Raw genomic sequence first — 15,545 nt, forward strand, 5'->3', positions numbered from 1 at the left:
CATCAAAGAGCATGAAAAGTTTTGAATGTCCTTAGTACATTTCAGAAAAGTTGAACCACCTTTTCACCATGAAGTATGAATATTTTTTTTAAGCCTTACTTTTCCTGATCAGTAAAAAAGTAGAGTCTCGTGTTAGCATGAATCTACTTTGGTTACCAGTTAAAATAGCTGGGCTTTTTTCAAATCTTGTAAGCAATTTGCATTTGATTCCATCTGAAACATTCAAGCCCAGGGACTGAGGCTCAAAAATTTTGAGCTTTTTGGTGCAAAGATGCTCCTACCTCAGTATAGACCATCCTATGGCAAGAGCAGCGAGGCAGAGAGGAAAGTTAGTTGACTAGGACCTCCAGAGGAGGAGTAAGTCAGGAGTTGTCTCCATTCCTGGTTATATTAATTACCTATTGCTGCTCAACAAATTGCCCTCAGAACTTGATGGCTTGGGGTGTCTGGGTGGCTCAGTCGGTTGAGTATCTGACTCTTGGTTTCGGCTCAAGTCATGGTCTCACAGTCATGGGACTCAGCCCCGATTTGGGCTCTGAGCTGGGCATGGAGCCCCACTGGGAATTTCTCTCTCTCTCTCTGCCCCACCCCCAACTCTCAAAATAAATAAGCTTGTAAAAAACTTAATGGCTTAACAACGAACGGTTATTATCTCACAGTTTCTGTAGGTCAGAAATGCAATAGCAGTTTAGCTGGTGTTTCTGGCTTGCAGTCAAGTCATTGACTGGGGCTGGAGGAGCAGCTTGCAAGGTGGCTCACTCCCATGGCTATTCGCTGGTGGCCTCAGTTCCTCGTCACATGGGTTTCTCTACAGCGTATCCTCACAACATGGCAATGGCTTTCCCCAGAGTGAATGATTCAAGAGAGAGATTAAAATGGAAGCCTCTGTACCTTTTATAACCTCGTAGTGAAAATGATATGTCACCTCCTCTGCCATGTTCCGTTGGTCATACAGACTCACACTGTTACAGTGTGGAAGGAAACAATAGACGAGTGTGAAGACCAGGAGGTAAGGATCATTGGAGGCCATCTTGAAAGCTGGCTACCACACTGGCTATGGGCTTTTGCCAGCTCCCTTTTTGAGGAGTGGAATCAGTAGCAGGACCCTTCTCTATGATTGTTCGCAGTGTGTTCACGTTCACCACACATAGTTTCGTTTTCATCATGAGGCTAGTATTCGCCAATTCATTTTGTCTCAATGAAATCTGTGATTAAAAAACTCTTTGCTTATAGTTACAGATAGAAATCTGGACTGAGTGACCCGTGCAGTTCACAGCCTGGTGTCTGGTTTGGGTTGGGGTGGTGGTAGTTGTAAATCCAAGCAAACACTGCCATGCAGAAGCTGTCTGAGTCTGGCAATCTGGTGTTTGGTCACTCAAAGCCCAGCGGTGTGACTGGTGGCAGAGGCAGAGGGTGCAAGAAGAGAAGGGAACAGGTGGACAACTGCTCAAGTCAGTCACAAGGTGGGATGAGAATCACAGGCAAGATTTAAAAAAAATTTTTTTAATGTTTATTTACTTTTGAGAGAGACAGAGACAGAGCTTGAGTGAGGGAGGGGCAGAGAGAGAGGGAGATACAGAATCCGAAGAGGCTCCAGGCTCTGAGCTGTCAACACAGCCCAATGCGGGGCTTGAACCCACGAACCGTGAGATCATGACCTGAGCTGAAGTCAGACGCTCAACCGACTGAGCCACCCAGGCACCCCACAGGCAAGATTTTTAAAGTGGGAGTGGGTAAGCGAAACACAGGGAACCTCTGTCCTGGCAGACGGATTGGAGCTAGAAGGAGACAGGAAATAAGGTGTCATGGCTAAGGAATATGACCTGAACCTGAAAACGTGTCAGTGGCTGTGATCATTAAAGTGTATGAATATTACCCCAAAATGTTCTTGACCATCAATCTAGAATTAAGATGCTGAAGAATTAACCAAATCAGGTCTCTTTTCTCCCTACAGCCTTTCCTCTGGCAGCTTCATCAATCTTATACCTTCATCTACTTCTATTCCATGGTTGGCTCCTATACATATATTTCTAACCTTGCCATGTTTCTCTGCCACACTTCCAACTTCCCATTTGACATTTCAACCTGGTTGACTTAACAGCACTTCAAACTCAGTGAGTGCAAAACATAACCTAGTTTCCTTCAAAACCCGCTCCTTCATCCCTGTTGTCTATTCTGATCAAGGCACCACCAGGCACCCCACCTTGAGACCTAAGGCTGGGGAAGCAGAGACGTCACATAGATAAGGGGTTTTCTGCGGTGAGTCATTTTAAAACTTTATGTATGAGTAGACATCGACAATTGGCAACAAGCAAGTTGAACAAATGCGTTCATTCAACAAATATTTATTACACACTTACGTGTTCCAGAAGATACAGTTCGAGGCATGGGGGCTGATTGGTAAACAAATCAAGCAAGGTTCTCTGCCCTCGTGGATCTTCATTTGATACGTACCAGGCCTCTGAGTTTGGCTCAGCCTACGCTTTTACCACATCATCGACTAAAGCCCGGCATGAAAGATTCCCCTGCTTTGTCTTGAGTGTGTGCTGCCTATCAGCACTGGGTTCTGGAGTATTAGGCAGGGAGTAACATTCTAGAGAATGGCAAGAAGTAGCAAGATCCCACGGGAGACGACAAGGCAATTGTAATGGGCTGAATAATGGCCCTCAAAAGATGTCCATGTCATAATCCTCGGAATTTGTGAATATGTTCCCTTACATGGTGAAAGGAACTTTGCAGATGTGATTAAGGATCTTGAGATGGCGATATTATCCTGTATTATCTGGGTGGGCTCGATATAATCACAAGGGTGCCTATGAAATGGAGGCAAGATCAAGGAGGCAGAAAAAGGGATGTTAGAAGCAGAAGTCAGAGTAATGTACTTTGAAGATGGAGGAAGGGGCCCTGAGCCAAGGAAGACAGGTAGCTTCTGGAAACTGGAAGGAACAAGAGAACAGATTCTCTCCTGGAGACTTCAGAAAGAAGGTAGGCTTGCTGACACCTTGATTTTAGCCCCATAGGATTCATTTCAGATTTCTGATCTCCAGTGCTGTAAGATAATAAATTTGTGTTACTACTGTATTTGTGGTAATTTGTTACAGCAGCAACAGAAGACTAATACAGCAAGCAAGTAGGCTGGCTTGCCACAACTCCAAAGGTACTGCAAGTAGATAGGGAGACTCAAGTCAATTTATCACTGACAGCACGCAAGCAGCAAGATCTGCAGGGAGCGACTCTCATGGAGCAGATTCCCTATCCCTAGGTCCCCTGGGGAGATGTGATGGTCCCAGAAGGTAGCTATGCATGTAGCCACAGTGAAGGAACCCAGGGCCAGGAGCTCAGCACATTTTACATCAAGCAGTAAGCAAGCCACTCCCCACTCCACCAGGGAGCAAGTGGACAATACACTAGCCACCCTGCAGTCACCTTGACCTACATAATTGTCTACATGACTAGCTACAGCTACAGAAGTGGCACAAGGTCGGACGACTGTTAGCCTAGCAGTTTGGCACGTTCGGCAAGGACATACAGGGAAGCACCGGGCCCGTGCTGGACTGCCTCTCTCCAATACAGAGCACCCTCCCTCTCCCCACAGACTGCTCGCCCAAACCTCAGCCCAGCCTTACCAGGGCTGAGAAAATTGCCGTGATTTACCGAGGAAACGTTCATTTGCAGTGTCTAGAAAATGCCCCTTTGTCCTCCAGGCAGTCCATTTCGGCTGCCAGGACTCAAAAAGTTCTTGCTCAAGACTGAGAGTTGGGCAGAGGTGTTCCCACTTGGGACTGCACGAATGCCCGCACAGTTCACAGTGGGCCAAGCAAGGCCAGCGGGCAGTTAGAAATGCTGCCCTCACAAGGCCAGCAACCTGACCAGAGCTGAGCTTCAATAGGACCTCTGTGCAGGGGAGCCAGTTGACTCTGGGCCCCCATGAGGGACCTGGGAGACGGATTAACAGAGCCGGCAGCCTCCGGGGAGGGACTGAGTCTTGGCCTCGTCTCACAGCCAATCACGTGTAGGAGGGACAAGTAGCGTTAAGAGATGCCCTCTAAAATATTTTCCTTACTACAGGGTTTGCATTTCCTCCTTAGAGAATGCTACTGGGGCCTGGACAGTGATTAGCTCATGCTGACTCAAGGATTCCAAGAGTTTACACTCTAGCCTATCGCGGGTTTAAGTGTGTGCACAGGCATGTGCACGCGTGCACAGAGTTTTTTCCCTTTGTCATGGAAACATGTGCAACAAGGAAATCCAGAAGGCATTTGTTCTTTTTCTCTAAAACATCATACTCGAACATTCCCATTTCAGCATGTTATCTAAGCCAGCACCGCAGGGCTCTTCGGTGGATGAGAACAGGCTTGCTTCCTGCTGTGGATTGTTTTTTCTTGTGGTTGGTGATATCATTTAGACATAACTTGGCGGTAGGAGGGGATCCCAACCCCCCCTTATAGAACTGCAGCTACACCTTAACCCCAAACAAAATATATTCATTAAAAAAAATTTATTTTAACGCTTATTTTTGAGGGAGAGAGAAAGAGAGTGTGCAAATGGGGGAGGGGCAGAGAGAGAGGGAGACACAGAATCCAAAGCAGGCTCCAGACTCCAAGCCGTCAGCACAGAGCCTGTTGCGGGGCTCAAACTCACGAACCGTGAGATCATGACCCTAGCCAAAGTCGGACGCTTAACTGACTGAGCCACCCAGGAGCCCCAAGTAACAAAATATATTCTAAACTCCAAGATAAAGATACTGCTTGATTTCAGTGAAATTCTAAAAAATGTATGTGATAAAATCCTATTAGCTAATATAAGTGGTTTAATTAAATTTTAGAACTTAACCTACAGTACCCCCAAAGAAGGTTTGTAATCACATGCTTCAGCTAGTAACTAAAATGTGTGTTCCCAAAGGTTCAAGAAGTAGTTAACAACTATTCACATTGAGACACCTGAGTACTGACCCAGGGAAGGCAGCCACAGGGCAGGGACCCTTGCTGTGTGCCTCAAGCCCAGAATAGTACCAGGCACACAGTGAAGCCTCAGTTAGTGTTGTTGAATTGATTAATGAATGAAAGAGATTTTTTTTTTCTTCGAAGGCTGGCCTGGACTCTGTTTTATCACATGAACTTAGAAAAAATCTCACTAAGATAAAAGCAACCTGAAAAATAATATGTGTGGTCTGATCCATTTTTTTTTAACTTCTAATTAAAGAAAAACACTGCATTTAGAAGAGCATAGAAGAGGGGCGCATGGGTGGCTTTGTTGGTTGGGTGACCAACTTCAGCTCAGGTCATGATCTCATGGTCTGTGGGTTCGAGCCCTGCTTCGGGCTCTGTGCTGACATCTCAGAGTCTGGAGCCTGCTTCAGATTCTGTGTCTCCCTCTCTCTCTTCTTCTCCTCCCACCCCCCCCCACCACCCCCCGCCCTTGTGCTCTATCAAAAATAAATAAACATTAAAAAAAAAAGAGCAGACAGAGAAGAGCCAGCTTGGCTGGCTCAGTCAGTGGAGCACGTGACTCTTGATCATAAGTTCGTGATTTCATACCCCACGTTGGGTGTAGAGCTCACTTAGAACTAAAATCTTGTGGGGGCTTGGGTGGCTCAGTTGGTGAAGTGTCTGACTTCAGCTCAGGTCATGATCGCACAGTTCATGAGTTCAAGCCCTTCATCAGGCTCGCTGCTCTCAGCTCAGAGCCCACTTCGGATCCTCTGTACCCCTTTCTGCCTTTCCCCTGATTGTGCTATCTCTGTCTCTCTCTCAAAAATGAATAAACATTTAAAAAGTAAATAAATACAATCTTTTAAAAAAGGATCTTCTTAGAAAGAAACTACTGAGAGATTAAACTTTGCACTGCTTGCGATGGCTACCTCTGAGGACCAAGGCTACCAGATTTTGCATAATTTTGGTATTTCCGTACTGTTCTGCCTAGTGAGGATTGCTGTACTACATTTTTGGGTTAGAAAATAAGAATTTGTAAAAGACCTCTTTTAAAAAACCATAAAATGTTTAAAACACGTGACCCAATAGAAAAATGTTAACTTGAGAAACAAAAATTTCAGAAGGTTCATCACCTCCAAAGGTCATGATAATTTCCTAGCTTCTCATCAAATGATCTCTAACCCCCAGGAGAGTGGTAAGTTTTGTTTTGTTTGGTTTTGTTTTGTTTAAAGAATGCTATAAAAAAAAGTTAGTAGAATGTTATGAACTACATCAGGTTCAACATTTATTTATTCAACAAGTTTTTATTGAGTGCTGTGCTTACTCTATGAGCCAGTAAGTACAACGGGAACTGTGGTACAAAGAATAATCTGGTGGAAAGAAGTCAGGGTTCTAGATGGATTTTTTTTTTTTTAAATCACCTAAAGTCCCTGCAGAATCAGGACCTGAGACTGTGGCATTTCCTCTGTCGAGGTTGGTTATTGCCTATTCTCCATCTTAATACTTTATTCCTACTTATCATCATGTGTAGAATGCCCAGTTAACACAATATGGTCATATGTTGTTTGTCCTGTAAATTTATCATAATTGCAATAGAAGATACATAACAATCTATACATTCAAAGAAAATAAACCTTCTAATGAGGACTCAAGTTAACCACTTTAGGGAATTGCTCTTTTTGATTGTACTTTAAGGCCATTAAAATATTTATTTAGTGATTTATTCATCCTGTAGACAGATGTAGAGATCGGTCTATTTTTCACACTACAGTGGCGTTTTCTTTTTCAATATTCTCTTTAGCCTTGTGGTCAAATGTGCATATGATACTTCCTCATAGTGACACATGCAAAAGCGTCATTCATCAAATGGTATTCTCAGGCATACTTTTCATTATTCTTGCAAATATTTAAACATAAGGAAGCCCTATACTCTTTGTGCAATATAGAAAAAAATCAAAGATGTGATACAATCCGTCACCAGTGTGGACTTGGGTTTTAAGGACAGGGTCACCGTATTTCACATAAAGTTCCCTCTTGTTCTTTTTCCTTCTCCTCCCTCCCCCATACCAAATCCATAACTGTACATGGTCTGATGCTAAATCAAGGTAAATGAGACGTGACCTATTAAAAAGGAAATGAATAATTCAAAAGAGAGGAAAATTGCATTCCTGGCTAGAAGCATGGACGTCATTGCTTGAATGTATGGGTTTATTCTCCCACTTCAGTAGATGATTTTGCCTTTTGGGTGGCATGTCTTCCATCATCCAAATTACCTCATGAAGTCAGCAAAGTAAGTCAAACCATGCTTTGCTGCTATCTACTTGGTATTTTTTTCAAGGTTCTTTTTAATGAGTTCTTTTTAATTAATGGATGTATATATAGCAGACCTGTCCCTGACGGGTCTCTGAAAATAGTTCTTATTAAATTTCCTAAAACTTGAACTAAATCAGGAATTAAATAATCTGTGCAAGCAGGCACACAGGTCAGTGTTCCGTGGGCAAAATTATTAGTAGAATCTCCCATGTTTTCTTCCTCCTCCTCCTCCTCCTCCTCCTCCTCCTCCTCTTCTTCTTCTTCTTCTTCTTCTTCTTCTTCTTCTTCCTTTTCCTCTTCCTCTTCTTCTTCTTCTTCATTTACTTTAATATAATTTATTATCAAATTGGCTTCTATACAACACCCAGTGCTCATCCCATGTTTTTTAAGTACCAGTGGAGCCAGCCTTGTGTCCCATGGTGGACTGTAGGTGAAGAGGTGGGGTGGACTCAGGAAGTGGTCCCGGGCAGTTCCTTCACATCCTTCGGGTTAGCCTGAGTGGGACAGGACTCATCCAAGAAGGCTGGGTCTGTACCAGTAGAGCAGAGTCAGAGGGCAGACATGCTTTGGCTGCAGGGCCAACAAAATATTGTCTATGATGCTCTCTATTACGTGTCAGTGACCAACCATAAAACAGACTCCTAACTAGAGAGAACAAACTTGAGGGTTGCTGGAGGGAGGTGGGGGAGGATGGGCTGGATGGGTGATGGGTATTAAGAAGGCACTTGGTTTGAGCACTGGGTGCTGTATGTAAGTGATGAACCACTAAATTCTACTCCTGAAATTAATATTACACCATATGTTAAGTAACTGGAATGTAAGTGAAAACTTGAATGAATGAATGAATGAATGAATAAATAAATGTCAGTGACCAATGTGATTTTGATCAGACAACTTGCATAGGAACCAAAGAGAATTTGATAACCTACTGAGGTGGCCAGTTCCTTTAGGCTCTGTGTCCCTTGTCACTGTCTTGCAAATTGCTACATCTGGTTGTTGCATAGCTTTTCGCTTTCTTTCTTTCTCTTTCTTTCTTTCTTTCTTTCTTTCTTTCTTTCTTTCTTTCTTTCTTTCTTTCTCTGTTTACTTATAACAAGGGGGAGCAGTGGAGAAAAAGTGTTTTCACATGTTATAATCATCGATATTTTCTCCTTATGAGATGAACAGCTTCTGGTATTTCTAGCCAATCAAGATCGGTGTTGAGAGTAAGAATAAGTAAATCTTACTATGATTGAAGCAATTATTAGAAAACAGACTTGGATCATGGATTTTTTTTTTTATTCATTTCTTTAAAGTGGTGGGGGGTGCAGGCTGGGGGGATGCTGTAGCAGGCATCAGAACACAGCTTGGAAAGCTGCTGTTCAGTAAGTGCTCTTCTTGATAAGGAATCCGTAGGGCTCTTCCTTCTAAATTACGTAAATAATGAAATCAAGACAGGAGATGTGTTTGCAGATGTCTTACAAAACCTGCAGTGGAAACACGGGCAGTGAGCTGCCTGGGATGGCCAAAGGCGCGGTTCAGGTGAACTTTTGAGTTTGTGGTTTCATAACTGCAGACCATAGTGTAAAGTTTCGCGCAAAGCCAGCTCTCTTCGCAAAAGGACTCAATGCTACCGAAGGACTCAGTTGTACTCAATTTACTAAGTGTGAACTGATCACAGTGAAGTTGGTTCTAAAATAAGAGCTGAAAACATCGACAGCAACAGCTTGGTCCTAGAGTATTTATTTGGATCGTTGGAAGTGTCTGTGATCTGGAAGGGTAAACACCAAACTGTTAGTCACAGCTACTCCTGGGGGTATGATGTGGGGGAAGCCGAATGAGAGGAAGGCATTTTGTTTTGTTTTGTTTTGTTTTGTTTTGTTTTGTTTTGTTTACTTTGCGCCCTTCTTGTCAGTAGGTATTGCACTAAGAAGAAGAAGACAGAAAAGAAAGGAAAAGATTACAGTGCACTGAGAGAAGCCTCTGCTTGTTCTTACTGAGCTTCCCCTTACTGTATGGGTGCAGCTCTGGGTGGGGCTGTCGTGTGGCTAAATTAACATCAGACCGCAGCCTTGCAAGGGGGCAAGCTTCTGTAAGACTGCCCAGTGTGGAGACTGCAGGCTCGTTCTCAGGGTCTCAAGGTGTGCTTATAGGGGCACAGTTCCCCCCGGGCAGAAAGTAATAGGGGGCCAGCCACATAGCTGCAGGAACAGCTGGGGGGAAGGGTGTGCCAGCCCCACAGGGACAGGTGTGTAAAAATGGTAGGTTCGAGGCCTTGGTGCTTCCAAAAGAGTCTCACCGCTTTTACGGAGATTCTGTGTTCCCACCCTTCACACCTACCTCCTGGCTTTTAGAATTTCTTTTAATATTGATGGCCTGTCTCAGCTGGGTTCAGAGGAACAAAACAACTATTTTTGGTGTTTCATTGTTTTTTTCACTGAGTTTCAGAGAAAAGGAGATCCGACTTTCCTTGATAGCCAGACTTTGAGGTGGCCGAAGGCATAAAAAGGAGGAGCAAAAAGCCAATGCTGCTTTAAACAGAAACCCCTCCATCCCCCAGAAGTTCATCTTCGAGGATTTTCTATGAAAATCCTGGGAAGTGGGGTGGGGAGAGGGTGCTTGGTTATAATAACACATATAATCATTTAAAGATTAGTTTGCACTGTAATGCGCCTTTCCATGTGACAACAAACAAGGTTGGCGGGGCCTCCGTTTGCCAGGCTGATTTCGAGAAGCCTTTGAACACCGACCCTTGTGGTCTGGTAGAGGCCTCTGACTCACTGACCTGTCTGTGTACGGTCCACTTGGGAAACAGAAACTTCCCCGGTGGCATGGGAAAGAAAACACCAACCTAATCCTGAAAAGGGAACTTTAAACCAAAGCCCAACCAAGAAAGAGAGTGGGAGAGAGACTGCCAGCTGAGCCAGGCCAGGAAGAAAAGTCCCATTGTCCTAGCACAGACTGGCCAGGAGGCACACGCTCCCTCCTCGCTTGGCTGGCTCTACACGCCGACACTTCCAGGACCCCAGAGCACGCATTCCAGAGGCGGGCAGCCTTCATCCAGAACTCCGCAGCTGGAGGGAAATCACGCCGGAGGCCTGCGGGTGTCAGGAAGGGGGAGGTTATGACATGAAGAGTCATTAAACACTGATGGGGCTAACCTCAAACCTACCAGAAAACAGGAATGCTGTGTCTGGGAGTGTTGGGTCCATGGGAGGAGAGGAGGGGGTGCGTCAAGAATAGGGCAGGTGGGAAAGGGGAACAGTCCCGGCTCGGCTAGAGGTGAGCCTGGAGAGCCCGCTGCAGGAGTCAGTCCAGGTTCTACAAGATTTTAGCTGTCTTCAGGGCCCTAGCAGCTGCTGCTGAGCAGGAGATCCACTTGCCACTGCTCTGCCAGAGCAGGCACTTGCCCTGGAGGACAGGGGCTGGTGGGGATCTGCTTAAAAACGACAAGTGGGAAGGATAAAAAGCCCCAAGATAAAGATTTTAAAGTAAGCGTGGAGAGATCATTGACAGAACGACAAAGTGGGATGAGGCTGGGGTAAAAGTCAGGAGGCATGGATTTCAGCCTGTGACCCTGGTTAAGTCACCTGCCAGCTCTGGGCCCGAGGTCAGTTAGAGTCAAAGCGTTGGGCCCCGGCATCAGCCATCCCTTCTCTGCCCGGCACCCTGAGATCCTCTGAGCACGTACCTCCTGAGTTCAAAGAAAGAGGCTTCCTTACCTGCCTCCTCCTTCTCTCTTGTCATCCCGTCCTTGGGACTGCTCTCACAAGATCTCCAAGGCCTCCCCCAGTGGGAAGTCTCCCCACTCTGTGACTAAAACGATTCACACCAGAAGTCTCAGCCCCTCAAACCAGACCAAGATGGAGGAGCGTGGCTTGGAGAACTTAAGGGGTCTGAAACCTGGGGAGGGAAGATGCTGTCACCATTGGTGACAAGGGCCTGAGAAGGGGAGTCTGGGCACGCAGAAGACAGCCTACAGGACTCTGAGCTTCCTACCCTGGGTCTCTTTCCTCCTCTTCACCTGGAAGAGGAAAAATGGAAACTATTCCCAGAATTTAAGAACATTTTAAAATATGTCCTTTGTTATAAATGGGTTGCATTTCCAGATTCTTGTTGATCTAGCTGTGACTGTGAGAAGTGCCTGGGCTTAGATGCAAGCCTGGGGTTGGCCTCAGCTCCGACTCTATTTCTGTAGCCTTGGTGAAATCAGAGTACCTCTCCAGGCCTCAGCTTCCTCACCTGGAAAGCAAGGGACTGTCCACAGCTCCAGGGTGAGCCCTGAGGACACCCAGAAGGACTACAACACTTAGTTCAGGTGAATGACAAATCCATGGGTGGCTCCTTTCACCTGTAGTCAAATGTGGTCTGAGCGAAGGAGTGCCTTGATGGGGAACTCAGAATCCAGGCCCAGGAGGACAGAGGGAAGGGGCAGATACCCAAAATGTGAGCATTTATCTCTTCCAACATCACCCCACCCGGCCACCGCTGGTTATTAAACAACAACAACAAAAGTGAAGGGCTGGCTAAGTGACACGATCCCTGATGTCCTTGCAGACGTTTGCTCGTGTTGTGAGCATGAATCATCTTTGGCACGCTCTCCTCTGCCATCCTCTCCAGCTTTTCCATCCATCCTTGTCCACTTGTAGCGGCAGGACCGGCAGGACCCTGAGCTCACACGAGTGACAGTGGTGCAGCGTCCCTGGGGGAGCTGCCTAAAAGCACAGCAGTCTCTGCCCAAACGTATGCCCTTCCCCAACAGCACAGACAGGCGAAGCGGAGGCCAGGTCTGGTTTTATGGAAGGGCCCCATGCTTGGCTTAATGCTCTGGTGTCAGCATCTTGAAAATTTTGATGATTTTTTTTTTTAACATGGGGCCTTGCATTTCTGTTTTGCAGTGGATGCCACAAACTGTGGAGCCGGTCCTAACAGGACACCTTGCCACTGGGCAGCTTCTGGAACAGAAGCTAGTGGGGACAGAACTGGGAGAACACCCTGGCCGCAGACTAAAGGGCAAGAGTTGACGGGGTATGTGGATGGACATGGCTAAATATACAGGTGTGCAAGCACAGAACAGTGAAAACACACTTGTAACTCTCAGCTAGAAGGATTTTTTTTTTCCACCGGAAGCACAAACAAATGCGTGTGTCCAATGTGGGTAGATATACACATGTGTGTGTATATATATAGGTACATACACACCTACACAAGTGTATACACAGAAATCCTTAAAATGGCCGGGGAGATCTTGAGCAATTTAAGGTCAAGAGCAAATCAAATGTCAACTTGCATGTGGTTTTGCAACAAGCAAATTTTTCTAAATCAGCTCATTCAAAAACGCTTGTAAAACATCTAGAGTTGGAGACTTTACAGGAGTGACTTTTAAACACAATATGATGGAGGAATCAGGGCATAAATCTGGTTCCGGACTGTCACTTGGCCAGAAGTTTATGTCCTGTTCATGCTCAGATCAGAGGGCGTTTACGTGGTCACTAATAAGGAGGGAGATGCCACGTACACTGTTTGGCTACGCACAGACCCTTGAGAATGAGACCTTCATTGGATTCATCTTTGTGTCATTCACAGAGCCCAGCAGTGTGGCCGCACAGAATCTGTTAAGTCCACACTCGCCTCTCCAACGAACCCTCACCTCCACGTGGATGGGATTGTTTTCTTACTACCCACCACACATTTGATGAGGGTGGAGGAATGTATATTTAGCTGGGTAAAAATATCACGGATCAGTAGAACATTTAACAACACAAGACCCGTGACTCTTATCTAGTCCGACTCTCTCATTTTAGAGATTGGAAACTGAGGCTCAACCAGTCTCAATAAGTTATCTGAGGTCATACAGCTAATCTGTACCGGAACCTAGCTCTTCTGACATCTAACCGAGTGAATTTTCCCACTAACTCACTCCGCCTTAAGAATCAGGAAGCATAAATAGTCTTAGGTGTTTACTCACCACTTATATATAGTCTTTGTAACCCTTCATTATGGAGGATAAAGGGCTCAACTGTTTTCATTGCTGCCTGCAAAAAAACTTCACAGCCCGCTGCCGTTGCTTTTTGGCCAGCCCCTGTGGAAGATAATTTGAGATCTAAGGCAAAATGAGAAGGAAGGAAGGTCTAATAAAAGCTTTTTATTTGTAGATTGGAATTAAGTACTCTGTGCCCAGACTGTTGGCTTCCTCTTGACTTCACGGTTGCCGCTTTAACGCTTCAACGAGCAGAAAATTGAAGAGTAAGAGCGTCAATCACTCGGTCCTGCCAAGCGACACCCCCTCAAACCTAAGCGAAATGTGATATTTTGCTTGCTCAGAACAACTCCAAAACCACCTCAGCTCCATTCATACCACGAGTTTGGAGGAAGCTGCAATATTTTATGTCACCAGGGAGCATCCACCCCTTGATGGGAGTCCTCAAAGCTGAATTTCTAAAAAGGATCATCCCAGTCCCGAGGGGCCAATCAGATGCTGTCCCGAAGCCCCAGAGAGCAAAGTGTGGGGGCAGGACAGACATCAGGTCGCTGCTTTTGGGGAGGGTGGAGCAGTGACCAGACAGCATTAAGCTTTAGCCAGGAAATTAGCGAGGTGCAAATTGCATGGTGGTGGCTGCAGGGCAAGAGGAAAATTGTAGGCCATCACCTGGAGGGAGAGAGAAATAGCAGGGTGGTATTTTGGGGCCTGGCAACAGTGGGCCACTGGGCATGCTCCTCGCTGCCTTCAAACACACACCTACAACAACAACAACGTTTCATTGAAGTGCAATATGCAAACAGAAAAGTGCACAAATCATGAAACGCGGTGAACTTTTGAAACCCTAACAGGTAACCTACACCGGGGTCAAGAAAGAGAACAGCCCCTTCTATCCCTTTCCCGTCGCCACCCCCCTCCCAAAGGGGAGCTGCTGTTCCGATTGGGCCTCGTCTTTTAAATGTAAGCCAAGTGGCTACTGAGGAGGAGACAGTGTGGTGGAGTTGGTCCAGACTCTTCCCACAACTCCAATGCTGCAGGCCCAGCCCAGCCCGGCAGCCTGCTGGGTCCTAGCTAGCTCAGAAGCCTCTCTGGATCTTGACAGGGTCAGGCTGGGAGAGGAAGAGCGGGCAGGGCCTCGAGAGGAGGAGGCCTGAAGACACAAGTTGCAGCAAAGGAGGGGACCAGAAGGCAGGCTGCCCGCACCCCTTGCCGCCTGGCTTCAGACCTGGGCTCTGCCCTGCCTGAGACCGATAAGGATAATTCTCCAGTCTCCTCGTGGCGTCCAGGTTCTTGGTCTTACTTGACAGCGTTGGGCCATTCATACAAGGCTTCTCTGTCTTTTTTGGTGTTTTGGGGGGTTTTCTCTCATTGTAGGCCCTCTGGGTTGCCTTATCGGGGTCAGCTATGCTGGGGAGGATATCGGCTGTTTTGCTCTCCTGGCTTCCTGTCAGGCAGCAGAGTCAGGCCTCCATGGTGGGCAGCTTCCACACTGATTCTTGTGGCCCGGAGCTGTGGCTGGTTTTGCTTGTTTTGCCCCCTGGCTGCAGTGGACTATGGTTAGACACTGGCTCTGAAGAGAACCAAGCATGTTTTAAACAGGTTCTATGTTCTGGCTCTGAGTTTTGGCTCAGCTTTCATCTGGCGTGTGGTAAGTACTCTTGGTGCTTGAGGAGGAGTTTATACCTGTGGGAGAGAAACCCATTTCAATTCGGGCATCAAAAATAACAGCTAGATTCTTCTTATATTTTCAGTGGAGTGGTGAAGATACCCTTACACTCTCAAGGAGGAGATCTGTGGCAATCCTCACTGAATCCTTGGCTTGGGGAAAGGAGTTTCCTTGTCTCTCTTGGCGCATCTCCAGATACTTCTCAGTGAACCGCAGTTCGGCTTGCCTGGCCTCACTTCATTTCTCTTCTTGCTCAGGCCACCTGGGACTTCTCAGGGGTCAAGTCCAATGAAGCCTTTCCAGTCCTAATCTTAAATTAGCCTGGTGTACTGTTGACCTCCCTGTCCACCATGACATTCTCTTCTCCCTTCATGCCTCCAGGTGTTTCTCCTGCATCTCACGTTCCTCCAAGCAATCTCTTGGATAATATCCTCTTCCATTGTTGGTGCTGAGCTTTCCTAAGGTGTTGTCTTCAGCTCTTTCAGACTCTGCACTCTTTTCCTGAGCAATCGCATACACCCACCTGGCTTCAGCCTTAGATGTAGATCTCCAAACAGACTTGTTTCCTTAAAGTTCTGTGGTGACCATTGGTCTCTTCATGGATGCTCTATAAACGTCTATCACAATTGCTTTCAACTCTGGCTGCATATTCGAGTCATAGTTGCTTTAAAGAAAA

This window comes from Panthera pardus, unplaced genomic scaffold (assembly GCF_024362965.1).
Source record: "Panthera pardus isolate Hobbes unplaced genomic scaffold, ASM2436296v1 HiC_scaffold_2, whole genome shotgun sequence".
In the NCBI taxonomy this organism is placed as follows: Eukaryota; Metazoa; Chordata; class Mammalia; order Carnivora; family Felidae; genus Panthera; species Panthera pardus.